The sequence below is a fragment of the Desmodus rotundus genome, chromosome 8 (assembly GCF_022682495.2).
Source record: "Desmodus rotundus isolate HL8 chromosome 8, HLdesRot8A.1, whole genome shotgun sequence".
NCBI classification, from domain to species: Eukaryota; Metazoa; Chordata; class Mammalia; order Chiroptera; family Phyllostomidae; genus Desmodus; species Desmodus rotundus.
In genome coordinates, this window is record NC_071394.1 from 42,547,681 (window position 1) to 42,566,708 (window position 19,028).

The 19,028-nt window shown below is 42.7% G+C and overlaps 1 non-coding gene across 1 annotated transcript; it reads right to left on the reverse strand.

Annotated features, from left to right (window-relative positions):
- Positions 1 to 591: 591 nt before the first annotated feature.
- LOC112315813 (small nucleolar RNA SNORA31) lies at positions 592 to 721 on the reverse strand. Its single transcript, XR_002975951.2, has one exon. It is a non-coding gene; the product is annotated as a small nucleolar RNA SNORA31 (small nucleolar RNA).
- Positions 722 to 19,028: the final 18,307 nt, after the last annotated feature.

Here is a 19,028-nt window from a genome sequence, read left to right on the forward strand (position 1 = left end):
AAACATCTGGTGCAAGAGAGGCTGCTGCTACAATAGGATTCTGAAGGTGTTATATCTGAAATTCAGCCATTAATCCATGCATTTTCAGCACACACTTCACCCAAACATCAGTTCTACATCTTCAATGTCACAGTGTTTTTGTCCTATTATCTCTTAGTAATTATCGTATTCAAGTAATAGTGTAAGTTTTCCAAAATCCTTTTAGAGCTTGCTGGATAAGTAAATCCTAAATTAATGAGAAGGTATAGCTTTCTACTTATAGTTATGTCACATCAGACTGAACCAAGCCCTAAATCAAACTTACCTAGCTACCCCATCTCAATCCTAATGATTTCTTTCCTCTACTCCCTGTTTTTCTCTCTCTCTCTCTCTTTTCCTTCCTTCCTTCCTTCCTTCCTTCCTTCCTTCCTTCCTTCCTTCCTTCCTTCCTTCCTTCCTTCCTTCCTTCCTTCCTTCCTTCCTTCCTTCCTTCCTTCCTTCCTTCCTTCTTTCTTTCTTTCTTTCTTTCTTTCTTTCTTTCTTTCTTTCTTTCTTTCTTTCTTTCTTTCTTTCTTTCTTTCTTTCTTTCTTTCTTTCATTTTTCCAGGCCACAGATACAGTCCCCTATTCAGTCTGGGCTGCCACAAAGACAGACAGAAAACGCAGGGATTTTTTTCTTTCGCATCCTAGTGCAAACCGAAAGAACAATGTTAGATTGTTCGAGGTCTATCAGTGGATGCGATACTCCCTGTTTTTCTTCATCATTCTGCTACTCACACAGGTAGAACATTAGGAAACCCATCACTCATTCATTTATTCATCTATTTGTTTTTCTAATCAACAGGTATTTATTGAACACAAACTAGGCCCTGAAACTAGGCAGTGTTCTGGGAATACAGCAGCAAACAAAACTGATACAGAAAAACCTCTGCCTTGTCGCAGATTATAGATTAGTTGGGTAGCGTCAATAACTATGATAAATAAATTTGACACTGAGTAGTGATTATGTCCACAAGGCCTTCCCCACTTCTGGGCTTCTGTGTCTCCTCTTCTGTCCCTCACACGGACACTTGTTATTGGATTGAGGGCCCACCAGCTAACCCAAATGACCTCATCTCAAGATCCATGATTTAGTTACATCTGCAAGGGCCCTCTTCCAAACAAGGGCATAATCACAGATTCCAGAGACGGAAGCACATGTATCTTTTTTTTTGGAGCCACTATTCAATTGTGTTTTTCTCATACAGGAGACCTTTCCGAAATGGCAACATTTGAATAAACACCTAAAAGAGGCGAAAGAGGGAAGTGAGCAGACTTCAGGGCAACGCGCTTCAGTGGGCAGGGGAAGCGTGAAGGCCTGGCCTGTGCTGCTGAAGGAGTTGACGGGCCAGGGAGAACAGATGGAAGGGGTGGAGGCAGAGACAAGATCTGTTCGAACACGAGAGTGAGGTGGGAACGATGGTTGCCTGACCCACAGTGGCAGCCGCAGAAGTGGTCAGAAGTGGTTGATTCTGAATATGGCTTGATATCACAGAGAGCATTTGCTTCTGAATCAGATGTGGGGGGTGAGAGGAAAGGAGGAGTCAAGGATGACTCCAAGTTTTCGGCCTGAGCCACTGGGAAAAATGAAGTTGACGTTTGCTGACATGAGGAAGACTGAGTGTCAGCAGCTTCGTTGTGGACAGCTAAGCTGTGGAGCTCCAGGTGTGGACATGGCTTCTAGCCATCCAGGCTCAGGCGAACAGGCAGTGGGATATACCAGACTGGCAGACAGGGGAGGTCAGGCTGGAGATTTAAGTCTGGATGTAGAGCATAGAGAAGGTCCTCAGCCACGAGACTGCATGAAAGCCCCAGTGTGGGACGGAAAGAGAAGTGGTTCAGGGACTGGGCTCTGGGTCATCGCAATCCAACGCTTAGAGGTCCAGGAAATGAGGAACCAAAGGCATCTGAGGAGAAGAGGCAGGTGGAAAGTCAGACAGCGTGAGGTGTGGAAGGCAAGTAAAGAAAGTGTTTGATTCTCTGCTTGTTCTTCCATTTCCTCAGATGCATCTTTCAATGTGGCCGTTTCTCCCTTTTAATCATTTCTTGTTACTCTCCTGGTCTTCCTATTCTCATTGTCTTCCTCATTTCATTAGCTCACACTGGGGTGATCGTACTAGAAGCAGTTCATGGTTTCAGACCCCCATTTCACCCGTCACAGATGTACTGGCCCCTCCCTAGCTCATACCCACAACTGTATGGTGGGGGCAGGGTCCCTTATGACCTCCTGATGGGGAGAAGAAAGGCCAAGGGTAATTTGTGGGTGGGTCAGCTTGGAACAGGGTACAAGCTCCGTCTGGACTGCTGAAAGACAGAGGTGAGGGGAAGTCTAAGGGTTAGTGAGTTGGGTGGTGCATCTAATCAGCCAATTAGTGAGTAAGGAGAATGGCCCGAGGCCCATGGGTTCATGAGTGGTGGCAGATACAGTCAGAGGACTGCAAGGGGAAAGGTGGACCATGAGGGAGAAGCAGGTCTGGGGAAGAAGCAGGTGGACACGCACCAAGTGCAAAGGGCTTGCTGTTCTGTGGGAGCCTCCCAGACAACGTCCACCATGCACGGGGCACTCAACAAACGAGTATGGAAGGGCTCACTCACCGGAAGCCAACCAGCCTCATCGCAGACCACCCGGTCCTGGCAACATGGTCTGCAGATGGAGTAGCCATGGTGGCAGGAATGGTGGCATTGTGTGCCCCCATCAGCGGGGCTCCCACTCACCAAGGCTACTGTACTGAAAGTGTCCAACCAAGACCAGTGCACTCGGGGGCAGGTGGAGCACAGCGCACTGGGTGGCACTTGTGTCACAGTTCAACTGCCCACCCGTCCTCCCCCCCTTCCCCCCAGGACCCCACACCCAATGCTGCCTCCTGCACTCCCTCAGAGGGTCTTTACTGAGAACACTCCCCATTTAATGTCCTATGTGCAAATACATTCTGGCCCAAGACAGGAAGAGATGCGAAAGCAAGAGGAAAAATAGAAAATGAGACAAATGAACATCTGATATGTCACTGAGTGACATACAGAATGTGACGTCTTTTCTCTCTGTGTCTTGGCACCACATACCTGCACATGCCATTTTTATTTCATTACATGTTTTTCAAAACATCCACTAGGTGGAGAACTTGCATCAAGTTTGCCACAAATTATGAGGCTTTGCCAGCCAGTCCAGGGAGCTAGCAGCGTTTATTTATTTATACCATTATTGAAATGATGGGTTCTAACCAACAATGAAATGCATTTATGGCTCTTCTTAGTGGCCTAAGCTTTTCAGACATTATAGACCTGAACACATTATAGAGAATTACATTTCTCTTGTGATTGACTGTTACTATGGATGTTTTCTGTGGGAAAAGATTAACTATGTGAAGACAAGGCTCAAATTTCTGCATAATCATTTTTGTTAAACACTGCCTCTTCGTTAATTTATTGCGATTTATTCTAAGCTCTTTTACATTTGCAAGATGATTTTTTTTGAATTTCTGGAAGTGAGTATTGATTGAAAGATAACTGCAGATTAAGAAAATAATTTTATTCATTAAAAAACCTTCTCCATGGATGTGATTTTTCACCCTTCAATTTTCAAACACCAGGCAAAGAACTTTCTTCTCACATGCATTGTTATTCTTGCTGATTGTGGAGAAAGTTTTATTGAGGTCACAGGATGTAGGTTAATAGAATTTAGTATGCTGCACTCTCGGGTGCAGCTGGGAGCAGTAGGAATGCGGCCGAGTTCAGTGGCCGGCCAGTCCGGCCACAGGAGGGAGCATTGCACCAGAGTTCAGGCTGCCTCCGTGTGTGTGGGAGCTTGTCTCCAGCACCAAGAGTCAAGGGCCCTGGAGGGCATGTTTTTTACATCCCAGCCCTGTGAGGATGCAGATCTGCTAAAAGAGTGTTGGCCACACCCAACACTCTATTTCCGAAGCTGACTCCTATTCGTCCCTTCTACAAAGCTGGGCGAAGACAGCTTTTGGCTTTTACAACACCCCTCATTTTTCTGGTCCTGGCCTCACGGGTCCACAGTGCCGCATGTCTTCCCTAGAAGAGTCTGCAGTCTCTTTCTCTGAGCGCATCTTAAAGTAGGAATTAGCGAACTACCGCCTGATGGTCAAATGCAGCCACTGCCTGGGTTTTTCACAGATGGACATTTTTCAATCGACTTGATGATAGGGAAAATTGAGTTCGAACTACAATTAAGTGAAATATTGTTCTCCTCTCCGCTTGCCAAATTCCATTCTTCTTGTGAACAGATCTGTATTGCAGAAATTGTACTCGATTATGTTTTGAATTTTATCAGTTAAAAGTTCTAGGCATTTGTTTTCTCTCTTGTTATATAAGTATCTGGATAGTATCTCTGATGTTGCCCCTTGACCTGCAAAGCCTAAAATACTTACTATCTGGCCTTCACCTAGAACAAGTTTACGGACTCTTGCTTTAGAGGGTCTGTTAACTTTTTACACCTTCTAAAATTATACATAAGATTGTGTGTGGAGCATGTGGTTTTTTTGGAGAGAGGGTACCTGGCTTTCTCTGATCTGAAGGTGAATGTGATCACCAAAATGTTAAGAATCACCAGTCTCGCTGGACGAGTCCTACCCATTGCTGATAATAGTAAGAGCTCTAAGTGTTATACGGGGCCAATGTATAAAGAATTGTCAGAACATTGTCCATAAAAAATTCAAGGCAGCTAAGTAGGGGTGAATCGAGTTGTTAAAATTTGAGAGTGATTCTTTAGTTATAATCACAGAGCTTATTATTTTTGCTGAAAACAATATGGGTACTTAGTAAGTTATTGTTCAATCAACTTTGTGGCATAATGTAAAAAATAGGGCCCCCTTTGTAGACGCACTTGAGGAAAGCGGAGTGCCTGGCACTGCCTAGGATTTTACTTTGGGCTCATGACTGAATGGTCCACATGGACACGATAAACGGTGCATTTGAAAATGGGTTACTGTCAAATGCGTATAGTAATTAGAGTTATGAAATCAGCTATTCTTAAGAATTTTAAGCTAACCTAATCAGGACAGCACCCATAAGGAGTGAGGTTATAAATAATGTTATTTGGCATTTCCTGTATTTCGTAGGGCCCACTCTGCTATAATAACTGCAAGACTAAGGAATTAATACATTTTAGAGAACAGAGAGGGCCAGAGAGCCTTCTGGCAATTCATAGCAATTCCTTAGAATGCAAGTTTGATACCTTGGTGCCATTCAGTTAGAATTTCTGGAAGACCGAGTCTATTTCAGCCATTTCAGATCCCATCCACGTGAGTATTCAGATCTGCTAAATGAGTGTTGGCCACGCACACACAGCACGCCTTTCGTTTCTGGAGCTGGCTCCAATTCGTCCTTTCCTCAGAGGTGGGTGGAGACACACGGCCTTTCCAACACCCATCATTGAAAAAAACCAGGGGCAGAAAGGAAAACAGAGATGCGACCATGACCTGGAATCAAAGCCAGTGTATTCTTGTCCAGGCGACCGGGGAAGTGCTGTCTCAGAGGACTGCACTTTTTTCCCCATAGAACACTTGCTCTAGTTTATCAGAAGGAGGATTCACACGTCTGCTTTGATTGAGCTGTTTGTGTTGCTGTGGATTCTGGCAAATGTCTCCTAGGGCTTAGCTGAGTGGTTTGGGTACAACATCGCCGGCTGTTCCAATTTAAGAAACTCTCACGAGATTGCCTGATGACAAAGAGTCTGCAGAGAGAGGCTCCAACACTCTAATCTGAGTTCTGCTCTGAGAAGTCCTTTCTAATCCTCGTGTATCCTGCTGTGGCTAGCAGTGTAAGGAAGGGCAGCAAGAGCAAAAGCTGCAGGATACAGGTTTAATTCAATCTAGCAAACATTTACTGAGCACCTCCCAAGTGCCAGACTCTGGGCCAGGTTCTGGGGCGGGGAAGATTAATAGAACATGATTCCAGAACTCAAAGGGGTCACGGTTTACAGGGCGAGATGCACAACCACATGAATAATAAAACAGAAGAGGGGAGCAGAGGGAATTCATCACTAAAGGGATGACATGGACGTGTCTTACCTGATAAAGAGATGTTAACAGGTAGAGAAGGGGCAGATGGGCATCCAGGGCAGAGGAAGCAACATAAGCAAAGTTAAGAAGGTATCAAGGGCTGTGGTGTTTGGGGTGGAAGATGAAAGGTTTTATCTTAAAGAGCCGTGAGAGAAAAAGACTAACAGTGTGGATTGGGGCCTAACTGTTGGTTCATTCATTTGCTGTTGGAGATGAAATAGCAAAGATAAACAAATCCCTGCCCCTGAGGAGTTTACCTTTGGGGGAAAAAACAGATAACAGATACAAAACACAGGCTGATTATATAATATGCACAGTAGCTTGCGAGGGCTGCTATAACAACGTACCATGAACTGGATGGTTTAGACAACAGAAATGTGTTGTCTCTCAGTTCTGGAGGCAAGAATTCCAAGATCAAGGTGTCAGCAGGGTCAGTTCCTTCTGAGGGCCTTGAGGGAGAATCTGTTGCAGGCCTCCCCCCTACCTTGTGGTGTTAGCAAACACCAGAAGCTTCGTTCTGATTCCTGCCGTCATCTTCACATGGCATTCTTCCTGTGCTTGTCTCTGTGTCCAAATTTCCCCTTTTAATGTGGACACTGGCCATATTTCATGAAGGCCCAACCCAATGACCTCATTTGAACTGGGCCATCTGCAAAGACCCTTTTCTCCAAAAAGTTACGTTCACAGGTACTGAGGATTAGGACTTAACATCTATTATGGGGACATGCTTCAACCCATAATAGTAGATGAGAGAGTGTAATAATGCTTCCAGCATAAAGCAGTGTAAGTGTGTTGGGGAGGGCATCTGTGTATGAGGCAGGGTAGGGGGAGGGTTGTCATTTTCAATAAGGTGATTCAAGGTATGACTCACTGTGGAGGAGGCGTTTAAATAAAACCTGAGGGAGATGAGGGACTGAGCCTCTAGGCAAAGGAAGAATAGTGCAAAGGTGTTGAGTTAGAGCGTCCAGGGGATCTGAGGCATGGGGAGGAGGCCAGTGAGGCTGGAGCCGGGTGAGAAGAAGGCCCTAGAAGGAGACGAGGTCGGTGACTATGAGGTGTCGGGACATGTAGAGTCCTACTGCCATTGGGAAGACTCTGATTATGGAGCCGTTGGGCAGTTTGAACAGAAGAGTGAGATGCTCCAACCTGGGTTTTTGGGTTGCTGTGCAGAGATGGTATGGGGGTGGGGCCAGAGGGGTTTGTGAAATGGGTTAGGAGGAGACTGTAAGGGTCCAGGTGACAGGCAGAGGTTGCTTGAACTCAGGTGGTGAGAAATTTAGAAATACTGAGTTTGAGCTATGTTTGTTTGACACATAAAGGTGAAGATGAGGAGGGAAGCCAGGGTTGGCTCTGGAGTTACATAGACGTGAGCTCACACCGACCTAGGCCATTTCGTCATTTTCACAGAGATGAGCCTCTCTTTTCTGACGTCATGGACTTACACATGCAATAGGACTCTCCAAGAGTGTTTTCCGTTATACGTTTTCCATATTCTTCAAGGCATAGCTCCATTTCTTTCCTACTCCCACCTGGTCTGAAGACACAGACATTCAATGATAAGCAATCATGTTCTGTGGACTCTCTCTCTTCTTAAAACTAGCAGACAGACACAGAGGTAAGTAACTCAGTATGATCTAGACATTCTGTTCCTGCATGGTTTGGATCTGGTACAATCCAGAGCGGTGACTTTCTTCACTGAGGTGGCAGGTTTGCCATATGTGTGCTGTGGGGCCATACACTACTAGGTAGCAACGTTAAGACAAATCAGAGTGACTTTGGGGTTGACATACCTCATCCTCACCCACTGTTCCAGTGGGTGTCAAGTTCCAAATCCTTTTTTCTTCTTCCTTCTGTAACTGTCCTAGTTCAGGCCTGAATCTTCTCCTGGGCTATTCCAGTGGTTTCCTCAATGATCTTCCTACTTCTGATCTTTCATCCTTTCCTTCTAAACTATTTGTAAATTTATTTCTATAATGTTTCCCCTCAAATATGAAACTGATGATAGACATCATTTCCTGCTCCCTCTTGAAACCCCTCAACGACCCATGTGGTCTCACAGAAGTCTGCGTTCTCTGTCCTGGCCCAAGAAACTGTTCCGACTCTGGCCCAGATGCGGTTTTTCAACTTCTCCTGCCCCTGTTCTTGACCTTGGATGCCAGGCCTTGTCCTCACTGCCCTAGTGGCTTTCCTCCCAACCTTCCTATCTCTGTGCCGAGAAGAAAACTTTCATCCAGAACAGTGATCATGATTTACTATCCAGCATTTTTGTCTGTGTTGTTCACTCTTGTGAAATAGTCAAAGGGCTTGGATTTCTAAGCCAGTAAGACCTGGATGGCTCTGAAAATGATCAGCCATGTGACTTTGATCGGCTACGTGACCTCTCTGATCGAGAACTCAATGTCCTCATTGGTACAATGGAGATCCCAACACCCACCCAGCAGGGCTGTTGTCGAGGTGGAGACAGCTCAGCACCAGACTTAGAAGAAGCACTCAGTGAGTGGTGACTATGATGAATAAACTTAAGTTTGGAGCTCGGGGGAGAAAGTCAGGAGTTGGACTTCCAGGAGTTGTGAATGTCTGCGGAAGCTGTGGGCCATTTAACAATTTCCTGGGCAGACTGAGAAAGTATAGAGAAAGAGACAATGACCCAGGACAGAACACGCACGATTAATTGACATTAGGCTTTACTCTAACACATGCTCACACCTCACCAACTTAATTTCAACTAATTTAGATTTTATGACATTGCAGACAAAACTGGGTTGCAACTGACTTCCGTGCTATTTATGAGAAAGTTAATAGGCAGAACATGATTCAGAGCTGCTAATGTGGGGCTGTTTAACCTACTTACCCAAGTCACCTAAAATTACTTGGGTATCAGTTTCGCAGGATTCATTTATATTGAGACACTGTGTTACTGTAAATGCTTTAGAGATGTAAATTTGGAATTTTGGAGCTGGAAAGGATATACAGATCATTAGCATATGCCCCTTGTGTTTAAGATGAGAAGAGAGAAGAATGAAAAGTTCAGCTGGCTTGTACAAGTCCACACAGGATAAACAACAAAACTGTGATGAGAATTCAGGTCACCTGACTCCCGAAGAGTGTTCCTCTGACTATGCGAGACATGAAAAGTGATCAGTGCTTTTTTCTAGACCATACTTGGTTAGTCAGTAGTGCTTTAAAAAAATTTTTTTTTGATGGCAATTAAGGAAGTGCTACTTAGAAATGATCATGTAATTCAGACTTACTCTTTCTTCCTGCCAGTGCTCCCAGTGACGTTCTGGAATGGACTGTGGGGATCTGGCCCGTTTACTTGAGCAGAGTTGGGGCAGGGAGACCCGCACGGGGATAAAATCCTGTAGGCATCATCTCTCTGAACAGATGTTCTTTATTTCTAAAAAATTGTCCTCTAAATATTCAATTTAACTTACTGGTCCTTAATTAGGACCATTATGAGTTTAGATTTGTTGTGCAGAGTAGGTTTTTTGAATGCTGAAGTCAGGGGGGCTTACCAGCTTAGTCTCAGCTAAGATCAAAAGCATTTCATGAGGGATTCAGCATCCTCCTCTTGTAATCTGATAGTACAGAATGTGGGTCAATGTATTTTTCAGGGTCACGCCTCTTCAGCTGTTCTTACTGGCTGAAACGTGAGCATGTACACATTCATCTCATTGGAGGTGTCCTGCGAAAAGTTAGCTGAGGCAAATGGTCTCAAAAGGTGAATAGTTGATGTAGGTCACTGTTGGCTATAACTATTTTTTTTTTGTGGCCAAGTGTGTACAGTCCCCAGAATCCCCATTATCTGACTTGAGGAGAATCAGAAAACAAGGAGATCTAGTGTGATTGATTTTCAAAATGTCCATGTACTTCTTTGACTTACACATTTGTACCCTTAGGCACATTGCCCCAGAACATCAAGACAAAATAAATCAGTGTGTTAATTACTTGAATATTTAACAGTAATAAGATAAATAACAGTAGAAAACAGCTGCAACTAATGGAAAGAAAACAAACAGAAGCCACCAGTATTATTCCACTGTGGAAAGTCATAAAAGAGGCTGGACTTACGTACAATAAGAAATCAGTAAAAATGGACACTCCTGAACTCTGCAAACCTTACAACTACAGTTAAACACTCCATTCTGCTTTCTACTCGGGTTTGAAGTACATTATGTCTCACCCTTTACCATCTGAGATACCACAGCTTTATCTTTTCTTCTTTGCCTTCTCCTCAACTTTCTTCTTGGAATTAATAATTATGATGGGAATACAAATGTAGAACAGACTTAAATATTATATTAAATCAAATATTATATACTCTTTAAATAGTATATTTTACATAGGATATAGACTATATATTTGCTTTGTTAAATATTAAATTAAATACTAAATACTCTGTATCTTTTTTGGTCAGAAACATAAAGAATATGAAAAGGACAGTGTATGAACCTACTGAATTCTCAGTTTTACAGACTGACCCAGACTTCGGCATGTGGGCTGGTGGCGATGGGATGCTCAGATGCCGTGTGCCTGGCCCTAGCGATCATGATTTCTAACACATCTGTGTTGTGGCGAATGAAGGGAAATCCAAGTCCTTCTTACCAAAAGCTATTTTTCAGGCGGGATTGTAACTTTTGGGCAAAGATGGAACTAGCTAAATCATAAAAACTCATCTATGATTTCTAACACTTAAAAAATATACTGATATAAGCATGTAGCCAGGACAAGGGACCCAAACAGCTCTAGCTAGTTCTTTACTTTTGGTAAAGCCAGGAAAATGGCATGTTAAGCCACAAACCAGGTTTTTTTTTTTTTGAAGCTGAGATGTTTTCAGAGCTTCCTCTGTTATTTCCTCCAGAAGATTGCAGAGTGGGACGCTCATAACCTTCCACAGCGGAATAATACGACAATTGCTCTGTTGCTTTCTAGGGCGTTCCCAGCCGGTGTCCAAGCACTTTGCTGCCCTAAAGCACTTTGTGTAGCTCTCAAAATGAGAGTGTCAGGGCACAAGAATCTCCCTCCTTGGTGTTTGTCCTTACTTCAAGTGTGTCAGACGGGACATCCTATGCTTTTGTGCAAGTGCCAGCTTTCCAGAAAGGCTGTCCTGGGTCACACTTTCTAAAACAGTGTTCCCTGACCTTGTCCTTTTCTATTCCCTTAACCACTTTATTTTTTCCGAAACTTCTCTTAGCAGGCACTGATGCTATGTATGTATTTATTGTGTGTCTTTCCCACAAGAACGCAGGCACCATCGGGATAGGAATATTATGTTGCTCACTGCTCTATCTGGTCAGGCAAAACCAGAGCTGGCACATAGTAGGTGCTCAAAAAAACCTTGTTAAATAAGTGTTAGATGGACAGTGTTGAGAGTAATTAATTGGATAGGGAAGTCAAGGAAGTCGTTATAGGACATGTATTTGAGCTAAGTTTTGAAGACTGAGCAGGTTCTGACCAAATAGGGAAGGTTGGAAACAATGACCCAAATGGGAATGGAAAATTCCACTTCCTGTGCCAAGCTTTTGGGTGGATTTAGGTCATGTGATTCTTTAAAGTGATGGCCAGTAGTGAAGTGAAAAAAATATGGTCACTGCATAGCTCACATGGTTTTGAAAATATTGGCTGAAATTTATTGAAAACTTACATTGCATGAATTACCTTGGTAAACTTCATTCTAAAAGCAACCCTTTGAGGTTTCCCCCCGCAGTTAAAACCCAAAGTTGTAGGTGGCGAGTGGTTAGGAAGGTTAAGTAACTTGCTCGAGGTCACATGACTAATATGTGGATTTCAACTCAGTTTCCTCAGGTTTGAAAAAATATAATGAACCATATGTGTAATTTGTAAATTGTTAGGGGCCACATGAAAAATAAAAAGAAACAAGTAAAATTTATGTGAATGATATATTTTATATCTTTATTGTTTTTAATTGATTATTGGGGTGACATCGATTAATAAAATTATTTATGTTTCAGGTGTACACATTCACAACACATCGTCTGTGCACTGTGTGTTCACCACCGCAGGCCAAGTCTCCTTCCATCACCATTTATCCCCCCTTACTTTCTCCTTCCTCTCCCTGTTGAATGATATATTTTATTTCCAATATATCCAAAATATTATTTCAACACATAAATCAACATAAGGAAATTATTAATGAGATGATTTATGTTTTTCTTTCATGTTGCCTTTGAAATATATTTTACATTTAAACTTCACCTCAATTTGCTCAATAGCCACAGTTCAAGTGCCCACTGGACACCCGACACATGGGACAGAGCGGATCGAAGCCCTTACCACAGTCCGTGGATCTGGTGCAATAGGGGGTGGTAACTGGGTTGTGCAAAGGACCGAAGTGCGTCTTTTTGCCCTTTTCTTGGGAAACTCCAGATACAGCGTCTTGCTCTCAGTGTCCTCAGCTTTATTTATGGAAACTCGGATGAGTCTATTTCTGGTTGTCATTTCTAGGACATCCCTACTTAACTGCATTTGTTCTCTAACCTTTGTTGACAGAGACAGGATGGGGCTGATTACAAGAGGCAGGCGACACTGCCTGTAGATGCCGCCGAATATGGTTATTATTTGGCTCCAAACCAGCTCCTAGGCTTTCGAGGGCAGGCGCTCTCCAGCGCCTAATGAATAATAAATGTGCAATAAAGTCTTTGCTGGATGTTAAATGGAAGATTTCCACCATAAACCTTGGCAATGACTTCTTTCTTTTGGCTAATTACTTAGGAATCATGTTAACTATCAGAGAGCCTAACAGGTTTCACCTGTAAAATTATTTATTCAACTTCGACATGGATGTCAGGGCCCAATAAGATCACAGGAGCAATGTGGGTATAAGTGAATTTTCTATTCCTCTTGAGTTACCAGTTTTGCAAAGTGGAAAGTTTTTAGAATATTCTTCAAACATTTGAAAAACAAGACCTAAGAACCCATTAAAAGGAATATGATTTAGTTTACAAAATGACTCATGAAGTTCATGATCCCTTTGTACTTCATGTGACTCCCGTTTGGGGGCTGTCCTTCACACCATCACCCAGAAGACTAAGGTCTCCACGAAAACACAGCTGTCAGGTCCTTGCCTGCTCGAGGCATTTCGTTGAATATTCCCACTACAACGTGACAGCTCAGGCTGGGGTACGCAGCTCCTAGGAACAAAGGATTTCCTAACAGTGAGTTTTCACTCTTTTTTTTTTTTTTTTTTTTTTGGTTGCTGACATACCTGCAAGAAGTGTAAGTTGAAGTATAAATTACCCAACAAGAAGACTTCTATTTGGTATTTCAGCCACGTTCCCTACACATTCCCAAATGTCAGGTGCTCTCTCTGTAAAACTTGCAATGGAAGTTTTGCTGGCACACAAGTGTAGATTCAACCTTTTTGCTTTTTCCTCTGATCTCTATCAGCAAAATGAGGTTTGGGATTTGATGGGGTCATGTCAGAATCAAATTCCCTCAATTCTCATTCTAACACAGAGTTCTATCTAGTCGAAAGGTCTTCTGCTCTCTTGACATTTATTTCTTCAACACGGGACGTATCAGAGAAGGAGTATTAGAGTCTTGGGTTTTCACCATCAATCTGAACTCTGGCAGAAATGGTTGATGTTGGCCTGTCTCTTACTGTCATGAATTAGCTGCAGTATGAGTTCGAAGTTATAATTTTTTAATGTCTTTATCTCAAATGACTTTATGAAAAATCAAGTGTTGATTCCATGTCCAGGTTTCATTCATATCTCCAGCGTGTATTATTATTTCACCTCACAAGACACATTTTACAGTAGCCATATCAAAGCGTTACTTGATGTTTACAGGCCTGTGATCCAGTTTTTCTGAGGAATAATAAATACTGTTTTCTATTTTGTCACCATGTCTCCAATGTTTCTGGGCCATTTTGGTGGCTTTGTTCTTCATTTTTTTTTGAGAAATATTTTCCCTATTTGGGAGCCTGGAAAAGGGCCTGCATTTCTCTGTCCTTAATGTCCTTACTGGCGAGAGCGAGATTGTATCTACAATGCTTGGACATTCAGGAGTGGAACAAAATTATATGCTTTCCTTCTCCTACGCCATAAACCAGACATGATGTTGAAATCATTTATTATGGAAACAGTTTCATCATCCAAAATATCTGGCTTTAATAGCCCTATAATAAATGATCCTGAGGTAATGGCAGGGCTGTGGGAGTCGCATAGAAATCTGGCTCCAGGACTGATACCAGAATGAAACTGTTCGCACATAGGAAACACAGTTAGATGCCCAATTCCTGTCTTTTCTATTTTACATCTTCCCAGGAGGTTGTATTTAAGACCTTTAAAATAAATAGGAATTTCTCTTGTTTTGTTTGGTAAAGATGGACAGTGGGAGAAACAGGCCACATACTGGACAGCTGACATAAATTCTCCCCAGACAGTCTAGTGGATTCATAGATTCAAGGTTAAACCCCACACAGGGGTCCTCAAGTCTCTGACTGGAACCACTGACTTGATGAATTTGAGGGGGGGTCTAATCATAGATTGGCATCGCCCTGAGCTCTTTGCTGAGGAAGGAATATTCCTATCAGCCGAAGGTGTTTAAATAAGCAAGCAAACAAACAAACAAAAAGCCATTGGTGCCTGTGGAACTAGTCCATTCTCTTGTTTTCTTAAAGTCAGAGTCAAAACATAGTATCCTATCAGCACCTTCCAATGGGATCTATTATTTTACTCACTATGAAAATTTTACATTTGAGTGGTTACTATATGCCTTTAATAAAACTATGGAGTTTGTATATGGTTTGAAAGGGGCCTACAGTTTTTCAAAGTTTGGAGAGAAGCAAATGCCTACTTTTCAGTTGAACATACCTAAATTGAAAAGAACTCCATAAAACTCTCATTCTGAGCCCTTGAAAATTAATAGAAGCATTTTATTACAAGGAGATCGTAAGTTTTAGTTCAATGAAGGAGTGAACTTAACTGACAACTGGCCTTCCTTAGCAAGTATGTCCAGAAAGAAGGACTTCAGAAACAAAACACATTTAATTTTTAATAGATGCCCCCACAACCTATAATTGGAAGATAGTTAATAGCTCCGAAAAGCAGATAAATCCAGTCAATCCATTAGGGCCAATTAAATCAATGATCTTGGGGGCATCCAGCAAGTTATAACCCTACTTAAAGTTGGGTGCCCAATAGGTGCTTCAAGGAGCATTTTTGGGGCGTTGGGAGTGGGGGGAGGCTGATATTTTGGTAATTTTTAATACAAAGACGATTGTTTCCATGTTTGTTTGTTTTTTTGTCATCATTTATCCTCCCTACATCCATGTTCAAGTACAGAGCTTTGGGATTCCACTGCTCGTTCTCCTGCGTGTCGGAGGACAAAGTGCTGCTCGTGTTTGCTGTGCTCCCAGCTCCCTCCGTGCAGCAGTGGGGCCTGCTCTTCTGCGTGCAACCGTTTCTGGTGTCTCAGCTCTTGTGAGAACCTGCTAACCTTGCACCTCGCTCAGCTGACTCTAGAAGCGTGTGCGTCATCCTTTAAGTGGCAACACGGAATCCTTGCACTTCTAAGTACTTGTCAAGAAGCGTTTGCTCCTCTGATCCCGGGGCATCCTGAAGCAGTCTTCACGGAGGTGTGCTTGAAAGCTACGCAGCTCATTTTCTACATTCGCTCATTTTTTTCTGCATCAAACCTAAACCGTCTTTGCTCTCCTACATTGACATTACCTTACTGAACTACAGGTGTATGCCATAGATACACCTCGAAGGCATATTAAAAATTATCTTATGAATACTCTTGTGTTTACCATAAGAATATTGGTGAAAATATAGGGTAGTAAGTTAAAAGAAGCCTCTTTATAAAGGTCTATCTGTAAGAGACATTTCTCTCGGATTTTAGATACTAAGAATGAAATCAATTTTTCTTATGATTCCCATTTTACATTGGCTGCTAGAAAGCTTAGAGCCAATTATTCAGGCACCTCAAGCAAGTGTACATCATTTTTTGGCATGGGTTTTATGCAATAATTTCATCTATAGCTTTATTGTTTTAAAGATTTTATTTATTTATTTTTAGAGAGGTGGGAAGGGAAGAAGAAAGAGAGGGAGAGAAACATCGATGTGCTAGAGAAACATCTCTATAGGCTGCATCTCACACGCCCCCTTCTGGGAATCTGGCCCACAACTCAGGCATGTGCCCTGCCTGGGAATCAAACTGGTGACCCTTTGGTTTGGAGGCTGGCACTCAAGCCACTGAGCTACATTCAGGGCTACAGCCAGGGCTATAGCTTTATTTTTATCTTTTCACCATTATGTTTTTATAAACTCAGTTCCTATTTATTATCTTGTTCCATTGTACATATTTTTGGACTTTAAATCCTGTGGAATCCTGTAGATATAGTACACATAAAGAAATAGCATGAACCGATTACATTTTGGGGGTATTTAGAACCAATTAAAGTGACTCCAGCCTTCATGGAAGTGGGTGGGGCATTCAAAAGCTTGGCAGGCAGCCTTCTCAGTTGTGAGGTCAGCTGTCATGGCATCGCAGTGCCTGTGTTCAAGTCACCCTATTGTACTCAGTAATGTCTCAAAGCACAGGAGAAGCGAGGCTGGTGATTCAGATGTGCTAAAGAGAGGCCATAAAGTGCTTCCCGTAAGTGAAAAGGTGTGTATGTATAGGAACAAACAGTATATAAGTGGTTCGGTACTATCCGTGGTTTCAGGCACCACCTGGGGGTGCTGGAACATATCCACTGTGGATAAGGGGGGACTACTAGAGAGGAAAGTGTGTATTTTCCCCTGTTTGCTCCAGAAGGCATAAGCAGGGGAGGTGGGAGGCAGTCTGGCTCTAAGAAAGAGGAGAAGTACCACGAGGACAGAACATAGAGATTTAATTACTATGTTTTAAAACCATTTTTGAACTGAGGAGGCTGGAAGCCCTGTACAATTTTGACTTCCCATTTCTTCTCACAAGCCTCAAGCTCACTTTCATTGACGGCAACACTCACTCAGCTTCACTCTACCTTCTCCTCTCCTTCCTTTACTCCTCTCTGCCTTTCCTAAGGTGTTACGGTGCTTTTTTCCCCCTGCTGCACAACACATGAGGATCCCATACAAACACTGACAGTAGCCAAAGCATAAAGACATCTCCCCTTCCTCGGCGCTGAGGACCAGCTGGCAGTCTGAGCTCTAGTTCTCAAAAGGGGTTGGATTCGCATGCCTGAATGTGTCCTTTAGCTGCCCTGGTGGCGGGGACAGTATTTCCCAGGTTTGTCTCAGTAGTTCACCACTCCCAGGACCCGGGTCTCTCTGCCTGTGAAGCGGAGGGAGGCCCCCTACTTGTGCTGCTGTGGCCTGGGTTCCCACCCTGGGTGGTTCCTAAAGTCACCTTCCACCCATGACCGAGCCCGACATCGGCCCACATACCTGGTTTCTGCACTTGTCAGGACAGTTCCAGAAGAATGCTCCCAGTGTTCCCAGGCCAATAGAGATTTTGGGGTCACACTGCCCTTTGCTTTTTCTGCTCCCAGCCCTTGTCCCTGGGACTCAGACACTACTTCAGGAAGTCTGATGGGTACCCACATCAGAACATAGATCTTTTTTCAAGTAATGGCTTGAGCTCCACAATCAGTTCTCCCTGATAGAAAACTTGCATTTCATGTTAGAGCTTTAAATACAGGCATATAAACCTACATCTGGGCCCTGTCTGAGCCAATAATCAAAGCCACATGCAGATCCATCTTCTGAAACTTCAAGAGGATGCGTTTTTGACCTTGCATTTGAAGACTGACATTGGCCAAATATACTGACCATAATGTTCCACAGTGTGAGGTCAGTCCAATTCTGGCTTTCATTATTTGTAATTTAATTTACCAATGCATTGTCCTGTGTGATATTTAAGCTGTTAAGAACCCTTATGATTCTAGCAACCGGATGTATATATCATATGGATGTTCTATAAGTAGTGCCTGAAGTTCAACCTTTCAGAAAAGGAACCTGTTTATTTATAATCATTTGTAAATGAGTCCCTGATGCCATATAAAGGACTTGGACACATATTTTAATTTTTACTTAAGGGGGCAATGGGAAGAGGTTGAGCACGCCTACTAGATATTTTTGCATGTGACATATTAAAGTTCTTGCTAAATTACTATATTGCTTGTTTTCTGATGGTCTTAATTGATTCTCCTTAGAGAAAGTAATTAAATTGTCATTAGCAAATTTGATGCTTATGATTTTTAAAATGTATTTTCCCATTACCATTTATCCCCCTATACCTTCTCTCACCTTCCCCCACACCCCTCCCTCTGCGCCCCCACCCTCTACAGTCACCTCACTGTTGTCTGTGTCCATGAGTTCTTATTCTTTTTTGCTTAATCCCTCCACCCCCACCCCTATAGCTGCCAGCCTACTCTTCAACTATGAGCCTCTTTGTTTTGTTTATTAGTTCAGCTTGTTCATTAGATTCCACTTATGAGTGAAATCATATGGTATTTGTCTTTCTCTGATTGGCTTATTTTACTCAGCCTAATGTTCTCCATGTCCATCCATACTGTCACAAAGGGTAAAATGTTATTCTTTTTTATGGCCAAGTAGTATTCCATTGTGTAAATGTCCCATAGTAGTTTTATCCTCTCATCTACTGATGGGCACTTGGGCTGCTTCCAAATCTTGGCTATTGTAAATAACACTGCAATGAACATAGGGATGCTTATGTTCTTTTGAATTAGTGTTTTGAGTTTGGATAAACTCCTGGAAGTGAAATCATGGAGTCACAAAGTCAAAATTAAAAGTTCCATTTTTAATTTTTTGAGGTAACTCCATACTGTCTTCCACAGTGTCTGCACCAGTCCGCATTCCCACCAACAGTGCAAAAGAGCTCCCGTTTCTCCACATTTTCACCAGTACTTGTTGTTTGTTGATTTATTGCTAGTAGCCCTTCTGATAAGTGTGAGATGATATGTTCTTGTGGTTTTAATTTGCATTTATCTGATGATTAGTGATGTTGAGGATCTTTTCC